At 48.8% G+C, this 13,190-nt stretch overlaps 1 protein-coding gene and 1 non-coding gene across 2 annotated transcripts in view; one reads left to right on the top strand and one right to left on the bottom strand.

Moving 5' to 3' along the window:
* Positions 1–13,190, bottom strand: part of SHD (Src homology 2 domain containing transforming protein D) — a 30,741-nt gene that overhangs the window by 17,371 nt on the left and 180 nt on the right. The window contains exon 2 of the mRNA XM_066344540.1: positions 5,579–5,733. The gene's annotated coding sequence lies outside the window, so the exon portion shown is untranslated. The remainder of the gene's footprint in view (positions 1–5,578; positions 5,734–13,190) is intronic.
* Positions 7,366–7,441, top strand: TRNAT-GGU (transfer RNA threonine (anticodon GGU)). The gene has a single exon. It is a non-coding gene; the product is annotated as a tRNA-Thr (tRNA).

Below are 13,190 nucleotides of genomic sequence, written 5' to 3'. Positions count from 1 at the left end.
GCTTGCCTGGTCAAGGTACATATATAAGAGTTGATGCATTCTGCTCCCTGTCCCCCACCTTTCTCTCCCCTCTCTAAAATGAATAAATTAAAAAAATTTTAATGAGCAAATGGATTAATTCTTGCATTAGGAAACTAAACAAGTTTGTATAAACAGGTCAGCACATGGTGTGGCCAATACTAAGTGCTGTACAAATGTTAGCTGATGCTATTATTCATTAAATTGGCCCCTGTGTACTCCATCCACTGTGCCACACTGAGGAGACAGAAGCTGGTCCCTTTTCTAGAAGTGACTGCAGTGAGCAGATCCGCAGGAACACTGTGAGCTTAGAAATTGGGAAGGGGAACCTGGTTGGTTGGCTCAGTGGTAGGTGTTGGCCTGGTGTGTGGATGTCCTGGGTTCGATTCCTGGTAAGGGCATTCAGGAGAAGTGACTATCTACTTCTCCATCCATTCCCTGCACCCCCATTCCCCTCCCACAGCCACGGCTTGATTGGCTCAAGTGCATTGGCCCCAGGTGCTAAGGATGGCTCCTCAGGTGCTAAAAATAGCTCAGTTGCAAGCATGGCCCCAGAAGGGGGTTGCTGGGTGGATCCCAGTTGGGGCACATGCTGGAGTCTATCTCCCCTTCTCTTACTTGGAAAACAAAAGAAAAAAGAAAAAAAAGAAATTGGGAAGGGGATGTCTTGGCCACTTTCCCCTGTAGGCTATGGGAGCTAAACCCACACAGGGGCCCATAAACGTTCTCTATAAACATGTTGACTTCGCAGGCCATGGAGTATTTGTCCTAACTGCTCAACTTGGCCACTGGAAAGCAGAAGCAGCCATGCATGATGTGTGTACACATGTGTGAGCCAGTGTGCCAATAAAACTTTATTTATAAAAACACATTGTGGCCTGACCTGTGGTGGCGCAGTGGGATAAAGCATAGATTTGGAACACTGAGGTCGCCAGTTCGAAACCCCAGGCTTACCTGGTCAAGGCACATATGGGAGTTGATGCTTCCTGCTCCTCCCCCTTCTCTCTCTCTCTCTCTCTCCTTCTTTCCCTCTCTCTCCTTTCTGAAAATTGAATAAAGTCTTTAAAAAAAAAACCAACCAAACAAACAAACAAACCACATTGTGGACCAGGTTTGGCATAAACTGTACTTTGCTAAGCCATGTTTGTTTTTGTATTTATTTATTCATTAGAGAGAGGAGAGAGAGAGAGAGAAAGGGGGAAGAGAATGAAGCACCAGCCTGACCAGGTGGTGGCAGAGTGGATAGAGCGTTGGACTGGGATGCCGAGGACCCAGGTTCGAGACCCCGAGGTCACCAGCTTGAGCGCGGCTCATCTGGTTTGAGCAAAAGCTCACCAGCTTGGACCCAAGGTTGCTGGCTCGAGCAAGGAGTTACTCAGTCTGCTGAAGGCCCGCGGTCAAGGCACATATGGGAAAGCAATCAATGAACAACTAAGGTGTCGCAATGCACAATGAAAAACTAATGATTGATGCTTCTCATCTCTCCATTCCTGTCTGTCCCTGTCTATCCCTCTCTCAGACTCTCTCTCTCTCTGTCTCTGAAAAAAAAAAAAAGAAAAGAGAATGAAGCACGAACTCCCATATGTCCCTTGACCAGGGTTTTGAACTGGCAACCTCAACCTTTCCAGGTCGATGCTTTATCCACTGTGCCACCACAGCCAGGCTATTTATTTATTTATTTATTTAAGTGAGAGGAGGGGAGATAGAGATAGACTCCGGCATGGGCCCTAACTGGGAGTTGTCCCTCGCCATATTGTGGTTCACTTTTCCCGGTCTCACTGTATTGCGGATTTTTTTTTTTTTTTTTTTTTTTTTTGTATTTTTCTGAAGCTGGAAACGGGGAGAGACAGTCAGACAGACTCCCGCATGCACCCAACCGGGATCCACCCGGCACGCCCACCAGGGGGCGACGCTCTGCCCACCAGGGGGTGATGCTCTGCTCCTCCGGGGCATCGCTCTGTTGTGACCAGAGCCACTCTAGAGCCTGGGGCAGAGGCCGAGGAGCCATCCCCAGCGCCCGGGCCATCTTTGCTCCAATGGAGCCTCGGCTGTGGGAGGGGAAGAGAGAGACAGAGAGGAAGGAGGGGGGGAAGGGTGGAGAAGCAGATGGGCGCCTCTCCTGTATGCCCTGGCCAGAAATCGAACCCGGGACTTCTGCACGCCAGGCCGACGCTCTACCACTGAGCCAACCGGCCAGGGCCTGTATTACAGATTTTTAAATTGTATATATCTAATTTTGCATCGTGGATTTTTCACTATGTAGGATTTTGCAGTATATAGGTATTTTTATATATTTATTATTTTAATTATTTTTGTGGTAAAATAAGCAAAATAAGTGTGGGAAAGGTTTATAACAGTGTGGGGAGGGTTTATAAAGACTTAAAATATGGCCTGACCAGGCGATGGCACAGTGGATGGAGCCTCAGACTGGGATGTGGAGGTACCAGGTTTGAGACCCCGAGGTCGCCAGCTTGAACGCGGGCTCATCTGGTTTGAGCAAAAAAGCTCACCAGCTTGGACTCAAGGTCACTGGCTTGAGCAAGGGGTTACTTGGTCTGCTGAAGGCCCACAGTCAAGGCATATATGAGAAAGCAATCAATGAACAGCTAAGGTGTCACAATGAAAAACTAATAATTAATGCTTCTCATCTCTTTCCGTTCCTGTCTGTCTATCCCTCTCTCTGACTTTGTCTCTGTAAAAAAAATAATAAAATAAATATAAGGTTGCTACTTCGTGGATTTTTGCCCATCGCGGGGGTTTTGGAACCTAACTCCCACGATAGATGAGGGACCACTGTACACCTGGCAACCCCCACCTGGGGCGGATGCTGGAATCACCAAGCTATCCTCAGCGCCCCGGCAGAAGCTTGAACCAATCGAGTCACTGGCTGTGAGAGGAGAAGAGAGAGCAAAGCAGGAGAGGGAGGGGAACACAAGCAGATGGTATCTTCTCATGTGTGCCCTGACTAGGGATCAAACCCAGGACGTCCGCATGCCAGGTCCACTGAGCCAACTGGCCAGGGCCACTAAACCATGTTTTAGAATGGAGTTGGGTTAACACTTAATAATAGTAAGTAAATAATAGTAACAGATGGTGCAAGCACACAGCAAAAAATGTTGTGGATCAAGAATGACAGAAGTGCCTGACCTGTGGTGCGCAGTGGATAGAGCAACAACATGGGAGGCTGAGGTCGCTGGTTCGAAACCCTGGGCTTACCTCGTCAAGGCACATATGGGAGTTGATGCTTCCTGCACCTGCCCCCTCTTCTCTTTCTCTCCCCTCTCTAAAATTAATAAATAAAACCTTAAAAAAAAAAAGAATGGCCTGGCCAGGTGGTGGCACAGTGGCTAGAGTGTCGGACTGGGATGCGGAAGACCCAGGTTCGAGACCCGAAGTTGCCAGCTTGAGCACGAGCTCATCTGGGTTGAGCAAAAAGAGCTCAGCAGCTCAGACCTAAGGTCCCTGAGCAAGGGGTCACTCGGTCTACTGAAGGCCCACAGTCAAGGCACATATGAGAAAGCAATCAATGAACAACTAAAGTGTCGCAACAAGAAACTGGTGATTGATGCTTCTCATCTCTCTCCGTTCCTGTCTGTCTGTCCCTGTCTATCCCTCTCTCTGACTCTCTCTCTGTCCCTGTTAAAAAAAAAAAAAAGAATGACAGAAGTACAGCAAACCATCTGAAAGACTGAATCACAATGCACCAGCCTAACTGGTGGTGGCACATTGGGTAGAGCTCTGGCCTGGGATGCTGACAACTCAGGTTCAAATGCTGACATTGCCAGCTTGAAGGTGGGCTCATCCGGCTTGAGCACCGAGCCGCTGGCTTGAGCATGGGATCATTTACCTGATCACATGGTCTCTGACTTAAGCCCATAGGTCACTGACTTGAGCAAGGGGTGACTGGCTTGGCTGGTGCCCCATGGTCAAGGCACATATGTGTAGCCATCAATGAACAAATAAAATGACACAGCTACGAGTTGATGCCTATCTCTGTCTCTATTTCTTGCTTGCTAAAAAAAAAAAAAAAGGAAGAAAGAAAGACAAAAATGTACCAGATGTCTGCCCGCCCATCTATCCCTCAATCTCTTTTCACAACTCAAGTTGAACGACCTGTTTTCAGGGGTCTGTGACTGAACTGCAGCCAGGGCACCATTCACAATGCTGAGCTGGGGAGGACAGGCGCAGTGTGCTGGTCAATATTTCACAGTGGAATCTCTTGCTTGGGGCACTGATGTAGTAGCATTTATTGATTTCTGTGGTAGAAATACTCCTGTCATGGCCAGTTTTAAGCCCCAGATATGATGCTGCTGAGTGTAGGATTGAGAAAGGCTATTACCACGAGTCGGTTCTCACCAACTGCCAGCACAGGCTCGCTTCCGCCCGCACTGTCAGGGCTTCAAAACCAGGACCTGAGTCCTCTTCGCAGCCATGGAGCAGTGATGTGAGGCTCCTCAAGTCCTCATCAGAAGCCCTGGCTCGACCCCAGGTTATCTCTTCATCTAAGCAGGAAAACTGCCATAGGAAAGTGGACCCCAAAAGTGGGGGGTTTTCATCCCCTAAACTCTGACAGTGAAAAACACAAAACTTCATTATCAAATGCCAAATGAAACTCGCGCGCGCGTGTGTGTGTGTGTGTGTGTGTGTGTGTGAGAGAGAGAGAGAGAGAGAGAGAGAGAGGAGAGCTGATGTCAGATACTGTGGGAGGGTGAGAGAGAAGAGAAGGATGTGAAGGAGTCTGGTAGCCACACAGGACCTTCTACTAGAACAGCTGTTCTCAACCTGTGGGCCTGCGACCCCTGTGTTTTGGTCGTTCGACCCCCGCCGGGGTCATGACCCACAGGTTGAGAACCGCTGTACTAGAAAGTACTGGAGTCATAGAGGAATAGAGTTGAAATATGGCAACCTTGACAGAACGTGAGCTTGGGAACCAGATTTACTGGTTATATGACCATATTAGCAATCAATACCTGTGTAACAAGTATCTCAACACTTCACATACTAAACAACACACATTTATCCTGTGGTTTCTGAGGCAGGAATCCAGCACTGGCAGAGTTGCATGGTTCTGTGGCCCCTCCTCAGACTCTGGCAGAGAGGAAGTGCCCAGGCCAGGAGGGTGGGTTCCTTTTATTGGTCTCAGGTGATTTTGTGGTGAGAAGGGAAGGAGCCAACCAGGGGTGGGTGGGTTCACCTACATGCCCAAAGCATGGCTGATATCACAAAGACTCTCCAACAGAGGACAGTGAAGGCCATCTGGAAGCTGCTCCAAGGATGTCACACCCCTGAATTCAGTGCCAGGAGGGTGGCAATGTGAGCTGGGGACCCTGAGGTCAGGACAGGTGGGTGGGGGGACAGGAGAAAAACTGAATCTCTCAGGTAAAGCCCTCACTGTCCCGGCCAGCCTCAGAGGACATTTATGATCGTCCAGTTGTGACTCTGGTTTGTGGCGAGGCTTCCTGCCCAGATCATTGGCTGGATCTGGATGTGAAACCCTTGACCTGGAGAAGGGCCTGGGTGGGGCTCAGTCACTGTCCTCTATGTTGGAATATACACCTACCTGGCTCAGAGAGGAGGTGATGGGTGACCAAGGTGCAGGGTCAGCCACTTTACTGTTCCTCATGGCACTTGGGGAGAGGCAAGAGCTAGCCCACCATGCCTTGTTCCTGAAGCCCATCTCTGGACAGTTTCAGAAGAGCAGAGCCAGTGATGATCCTGGGAGAATAGGGTTAGTGATTTCTGTTTGTTCCCAGAGCATATGGAAACAGCCTGGCCTTTCTGGAAAACTCCTAGAAAAACTCATTACAATTTAACCTGCATGCTCCTTGACCCAACAACTCAACTTCTAAAAATTGACTGATGGAAACCCTCACCCAGGCAGGCAAAGGCACTGTGCCAAGCTCCAAGTCAAACTCAAAGCTACACACCACATTGATTAAGAGGGGCAGATCATGGCTTCACCACCCATCCACAGCTGTGTGGCTTTGGGAAAGTGGCTTCACCTCTCTGGGCCTCCATCTCCTCATCTGATAAGTGAGGTGATAACAGTACTGATGACAATGGCTCATTCATTATGTATGAAGGGCTCCCTGCCACTGGGCCCTACTGGAGCTGCCATCCAGATCTGCTTCCCTCACCAAAACCAAGCCCCACAGCTGTCAAGGGTGCCCATGCTCTGCTCCCAGCTCTCTGCCTTCCTCTTGACTTTTGGGATCTGTGGGTGCTGGGAGGCCATGCGTGGTTCTTTTTTACCCATCCTGCCCCTTCAGTGGCCCCCCTCCTCTTAGCCCCCTGCTGAACCATGATCTTTACCATTCTCAAACCCCCTGCTGTGCTGACCAAGTGTCTCCCCTACTAAAATATTCTGTGGCTCCCAATTTCCCTAACCTTAGTACTCGAGGTCTCTGGCCATTTTCCATCCCACACACCCTGTGCTTACACTTGTTAAATCACACTGTGGCTCCTCATCCTTACACCTTCACTCAAGCCATGCCTCCTTCTGGAATGTCCCCACTGGCCTCTAGTTCAGTTGGTGAACTCCTACTCATCTTTCAGTACTCAACTCAAGTATCTTCTCTCCAGGAAGCCTTTCCCCACAGTTCAAGCTCGAGTGAGTGCTGCATATCCATGTAGACAGTGGCTTCTTACTAACTGCCTCCTCAACTATGCTGTGGGTTCCTATCTTGTTCACTGCTGAGTCTGCCATGCCTCAAACAGTTCTTTTTTTTCCTTTTTTTTTTTTTTCATTTTTCTGAAGCTGGAAACAGGGAGAGACAGTCAGACAGACTCCCGCATGCACCCAACCGGGATCCACCCGGCACGCCCACCAGGGGGCGACGCTCTGCCCACCAGGGGGCGATGCTCTGCCCATCCTGGGCGTCGCCATGTTGCGACCAGAGCCACTCTAGCGCCTGAGGCAGAGGCCACAGAGCCATCCCCAGCGCCCGGGCCATCTTTGCTCCAATGGAGCCTTGGCTGCGGGAGGGGAAGAGAGAGACAGAGAGGAAGGCGCGGCGGAGGGGTGGAGAAGCAAATGGGCACTTCTCCTGTGTGCCCTGGCCGGGAATCGAACCTGGGTCCTCCGCACGCTAGGCCGACGCTCTACCGCTGAGCCAACCGGCCAGGGCTCAAACAGTTCTTAACACACAGTAAGGGCTCAATCAAGGTGTTTAAGAGAATAAGGGAAAATGGAAGCACCAGTTTGGGGACTAGTTGGGGGAGGCAGAAAGGGCTCAGGACTGAGAGGAGCAGTAGACCAATTTTCCAGCATTAAACCTATAGAAATGTTTGAATTCTGTTTTTACCACATGATTACAAATGCATAAATATATATAAAGCTAGTTATTTGCCCTGGCCGGTTGGCTCAGCGGTAGAGCGTCGGCCTGGTGTGCGGAAGACCCGGGTTCGATTCCCGGCCAGGGCACACAGGAGAAGCGTCCATTTGCTTCTCCACCCACCCCTTCCTCTCTGTCTCTCTCTTCCCTTCCCGCAGCCAAGGCTCCATTGGAGCAAAGATGGCCCAGGCGCTGGGGATGGCTCCTTGGCCTCTGCCCCAGGCGCTAGAGTGGCTCTGGTCGCGGCAGAGCGACACCCCGGAGGGGCAGAGCATCACTCCCTGGTGGGCAGAGCCTCGCCCCTGGTGGGCGTGCCAGGTGGATCCCGGTCGGGCGCATGCGGGAGTCTGTCTGACTGTCTCTCCCCGTTTCCAGCTTCAGAAAAATAAAAATAAATAAATAAATAAATAAATAAATAAATAAAAAGCTAGTTATTTAATCACCTGAAATTCTTCACCAGAAAGGCCGATTTATAATATTTTGCCAAAGTCCATCTAGTCTTCAAAATCTAAACATATACATAACTTTACAATTCAGATTTAAAAAATCATTTTGTGATAGCAATGCAAATGTCCATCAGTGGATGAGTGGATAAACATGTGGTCCATCCACACACTGGAATGTTACTCAGCCATTAAAAGGAGTGCAGCACTGACACCCATTACAACATGAACAACCCTTGAAAACATGATGCTCAGTGAGAGAAGCCAGAAACAAAACGCGTGTGATTCCATTTATGTAAAATGTCCAGAAAATCCACAGAGACAGAGAGTGGAGGCTGCCAAGGGCTGGGTAGAGAGCTGGGGAGTGACTGCTAATGAGGACAGGGTTTATGTTTGGGGTGATAATCATGTCCTGGAATTAGACAGATGTGGTAGTTTAATACATTGCAAATAATACACATACTAAAACCCACTGAACTGCATACTTTTTTTGAGAGAGAGAGAGAGGCAGGGAAAGAGAGAGTGAGAGGAGGAACATCAAGCTGCTCTGTATGTAACCTGACCGGGGAATCAAACTGGCAACCTCCGCACGATACTCCAACCAACCAAGCTATCTGGCCAGGGCTTAATTTTTATTGATTTTTTAGAGAGACAGAGAGAGGAAAGGAGAGAGAGGGGAGGGGAAAAGGAAGCATTTGTTGTACCACTCAGTCGTGCATTCTTTGGTTGCTTCCTGTGTGTGTCCTGACCAGTGATTGAACCCACAACCTTGTTGTTATGGGACAACACTCTTAACCAACTGACCTAACTGACCAGGTGGTGGTGCAGTGAATAAAGTGTTGGCCTGGGACGCTGAGAACCCAGGTTCGAAACCCCAAGGTCACCAGCTTGAGTGGAGGGTTGCCAGCTTGAGTGTGGGATCACAGACATGACCCATGGCCATTGGCTTGAAGCCCAAGGTTGCTGGCTTGAGCAAAGGGTCACTGGCTTGGCTGCAGCCCCCCAGTCAAGGCACATATGAAAAAGCAATCAATGAACAACTAAGGTGCCGCAACAAAAGATTGATGCTTCTCATCTCTCTCCCTTCCTGTCTGTCTGTCTCTCTCACAAAAAAAATTTAAAAAATTAAAAACATAAAAGGGTGAATTGTATGGTATGTAGAACATATCTCAATAAAGCTGTTGTAAAATAAATAACCAAAATACGTATATAACTTAAAAATGTTTTTTATTTTAAACGCACCTAATTTTTTTTTAACCAAAGAAAAAAGCTTCTGGCAAAAATGCGCCCAAATAGTACAGAAACATGTGGAGAGAAAATTGTAAGCTCTACCTGTTCTTTTCCCAAATCCTTAATACCTCCCTTGTGGTGACAAAGTAAAAATGTGACTGTTATTGGCTATTTAATGTTCCACTGTACAGCGTGGCTTGTTCATCAAATCCCCTATTAATCTACATCTAGGTTGTAGTTTTTTTGCCTTTATAAATAATGCTGCTATAAACATCTCTCCAAAACCATCGTTTCCCACGGATAAGATGAAATTGGGGCTGCTGGATTTCATGAGGGAAGGTTCCACCAGGAGTGAAGCTACAGGGAGGAAGGCAGAGCCCTTGCTGCCTGCCCTACCTTAGCCCCTCCTGCTCAGCCTTGTGGTCCCTGGCTTAGCCTGTGGGCCTCCTGGCTGTCCTGATAAACACCCCCAGCTTGATTCCACCTCTGGGCCTTTGTCCTTGCAGTCCCCACAGTCCATGATACCCTTCATCCTCAGATGCCACCTCCATTGGCATTTCTTCTGATGCTGGCTGAGCACTCTCCTTTCTCTGCTGCCCACCTGGTCACTCTCCCCTGACTGATTTACATGTCCCACGTAAGCCTGGTGTGAATGCACCTGAGTACTTGTTTATTATTTCCACTCCCCATCAGACTGTGGGGTGCATAGGGTCAGAGACTTTGTCATTCTTGATCCCCACAGCATCCCTGGCACCCAGCCTAGGCTTTGGCACACAGCATGTGCCTAATAAATGACTGCTGAATAAGAAAACAGAACGAAGGAGAAAATAAACATCAACTATACATAAACACAGGCTCAACGCCACTGAATAAAGGTGTCTTTGATTACCAGATGTATTCGATTTCAAATTATGCTAATGTGAAAAACTATGAGGCTTGGAACTGGTAAGATACGGTAATTCAAAAGTGGTGTGAAGATCAAGATAAGGGAACTGTGAGGAGAAATAATGAATGGGTTAGATGGGGGATCAGGAGGAGCTCTTTGAGGGGGTGAGATTTAATGTAAGACCTCAAAGGTGAAGAAGAGCCAGCCATGTGAGAGCAAAAGGAAGAGTGTTTAGGCAGAGGGAACAGCTTATGCAAATGTCCTGAGGTAGGAACAACCATGGCTTCTGGAAGAGGTGAATGTACAGGGCCTCATCTTTGTGCTCACTTTTACAATCAAAATCAAGATCTTGAGGCAGCCTGACCAGGCAGTGGTACAGTGGATAGAGCATCGGACTGGGATGTGGAGAACCCAGGTTCGAGCCAGCTTGAGCACAGGCTCATCTGGTTTGAGCAAGGCTCACCAGCTTGAGCCCAAGGTCGCTGGCTCGAGCAAGGGGTCACTTGGTCTGCTGTAGCCCCCCAGTCAAGGCACATATGAGAAATCAATCAATGAACAACTAAGGAGCCGCAACGAAGAATTGATGTTTCTCATCTCTCTCCCTTCCTGTCTGTCCCTATCTGTCCCTCTCTCTGACTCTGTCTCTGCCATAAAAAAACAAACAAATAAAAAAAGATCTCAAGGCAGACACTGGCTGGGAGCACTAAGAGAGCAAGGAGGTTAATCCTGAATAGTGAGAAAGCAAGGAATGGAGCAGTCACTTACTCAAAGGGTCAATGGCTGAGCCAGGATGAGTCACCTGGTCTGAATGCTGGTGATGAGCTACTCTCTGTGAACTCCAGGCATCAGGTCTGTCTGCCGCAACTGATGCGGGAGGCCACACAGGCCACACAGGAGGAACGTACCTCGTATTGAAGGGGACTCATCAACTGTACTATGTACCGCCTGCCAGTCTTTGGGGAGCCTGAGCTTGGGATCTTTGATGGGTCAAATTCGAGCAGGCAGGATTTGTGTGGTTAGGAAGAAAGTGTCAGGAGAGCTGCTTCCAGATGCAAGGGTAGGCTAGGGGCAGAGGGAAGGGGCTTTGGGAGCTGTGTCTGGGGCCCCAAGACCTCCACCCCTGGGTTCAAAGATTTGGTAGTAGGACTCCTAGGGCTCAGCATCCAGTCATACCCATGGCTACTACTTATTACGGCAAAAAGTTACAGAAACAACCCCTGCCAGGTAGCTCAGTTGGTTGCAGATTTGATCCCTGGTCAGAGCACATACAAAACTCAACCAATGAATCCATAAATAAGTGGAACAACAAGTCAATGTTTCTCTCTCCTTCTTCTCCCTTTTTAAAATCAATCAATAATTTTGTTTTAAAGTTACAGACAAAAATTAGGAAAGGGAAAAGGAGGTGGGGCAGGTCCAGGAAGACCAGATGCACGCTTCCAGAGTCTTCTCCCAATGAAGTCACACAGAACATGCTCAGTTCCCCTGGCAATGAGTTGTCATAACAAGTGTGAAATGTTGTTTTTTGGAGAAGCTCATGGAGACCCAGCACCCAAAGTTCTCACTAGGGGCTGGTCATGCTGGCACCTCTGCCTAGCACGGACCAAGATTCCAGATTCCAGGAGGAGAGCAGGTACTCAGCAAAAACCACATTGTTTGTACAAACAGTTTAAGCCCAGGAACCATTCTTATCAAAGAACAGTAGGAACCATCCTGAAATTTAAGTTCCCAGATGCAAGCCAAGGTCCAGCCTTGTAAGCTGGCCTTCCTAAGGATGGCAGACTCAAACCTGCTGTATTAAAACTTCCTGCGCAGGAGCCTGAAATGAGAGACATAGGGAAGGTGGGTTTGGATTATGAAAAATAACTCCATAAATAATCAGAAAATAAAGCACTTTGTGTTTTAAGCACCTACTGGACATCAGGCAACACACGGAGCATTTTCTACCACTTTCAAAGTCTCTGTGAATGATTTAACCATTTTGCAGGAGAGGAAACTGAGTCCTGGTGGTTTCAGCTACTCAGAGTCACACAGCAAGAGTAGCAGAACAAGAATTCAGACCTGGAGACATGACTCTATGTAATACAGTGATTAGGAGCATGGGTTCTGGAGCCAGGAGCCTAGGTTTGACTCTTCCACTCCCTAGCTATAACATATCCTCTCTGGGCCTCAGTTTCCTCATCTGAATGGATATTACCAATCCACTTGTGAGGATTTAATCAGCAATGTTAGGCACACAGAAGTACCTACCAGTAAATTACAGAAATATGCTCAGTGTGGAAGGACTCCTCCAAGGCCACGAAGCCCTGTACACTCCACTGGAATGTGAAGAAGCTAAGAGACTGGATTCCTTACATAGGTGTTTAAAAGATGAGGGGCCCTGGCCGGTTGGCTCAGTGGTAGAGCGTGGGCCTGGCGTGCGGAAGTCCCGGGTTCGATTCCCGGCCAGGGCACACAGGAGAGGCGCCCATCTGCTTCTCCACCCCTCCCCCTCTCCTTCCTCTCTGTCTCTCTCTTCCCCTCCCGCAGCCAAGGCTCCATTGGAGCAAAAGATGGCCCGGGCGCTGGGGATGGCTCCTTGGCCTCTGCCCCAGGCGCTAGCGTGGCCCTGGTCGCGAAAGAGCCACGCCCCGGATGGGCAGAGCATCGCCCCCTGGTGGGCGAGCCGGGTGGATCCCGTCGAGCGCATGCGGGAGTCTGTCTGACTGCCTCCCCGTTTCCAACTTCAGAAAAATACACACACAAAAAAATAATAATAATAAAAAATAAAAGATGAGGGCACTGAGTCACATGAAAGGACACCAACCCGACCTCAAATCCTGACATCCTGGACTTAAAACTCCCAGGCCTGGGAGCTCATTCCCTTTTTAGGAGCACAAGTTCTCCCGTAGGTGAGGACAGGTACTCAGAATTCCAGAGCTTTCTCCCAAACGCTGAATTCTGCCTTCCAAGGCCCTCTCCACCCAAGAGTACTGGTTTTGCCCCAGCAGAGCTGGGAAGAGAAGTTGAGGAACCGCTGCAGGCAGAAAACAGTTTGTTTTGCAAAACTTAACCCCTTGTAAGAATGCGACTAGCTACAGAACCCAAGAGGGGGCAGGGCTTAGCATACTCCCGCCCCCGACCGTGAAAAGTATAGAGATGGAATGCATTTTAAAAGAAGCCCCACCACCCAAGGGTAGTGATTGGATAATTCCCTTAGGAAAACCCAATCAGGGAAAGTGATTGGGTAGACATAAAGGTTTAGATAAGGTCCACTTCCCGCGATAGGTTATTAGGCAGGAA

This window comes from Saccopteryx leptura, chromosome 1 (genome assembly GCF_036850995.1).
Source record: "Saccopteryx leptura isolate mSacLep1 chromosome 1, mSacLep1_pri_phased_curated, whole genome shotgun sequence".
NCBI classification, from domain to species: domain Eukaryota; kingdom Metazoa; phylum Chordata; class Mammalia; order Chiroptera; family Emballonuridae; genus Saccopteryx; species Saccopteryx leptura.
The sequence above is the reverse complement of the archived record's forward strand: the minus strand, read 5'-3'. Positions and strand labels throughout refer to the sequence as shown.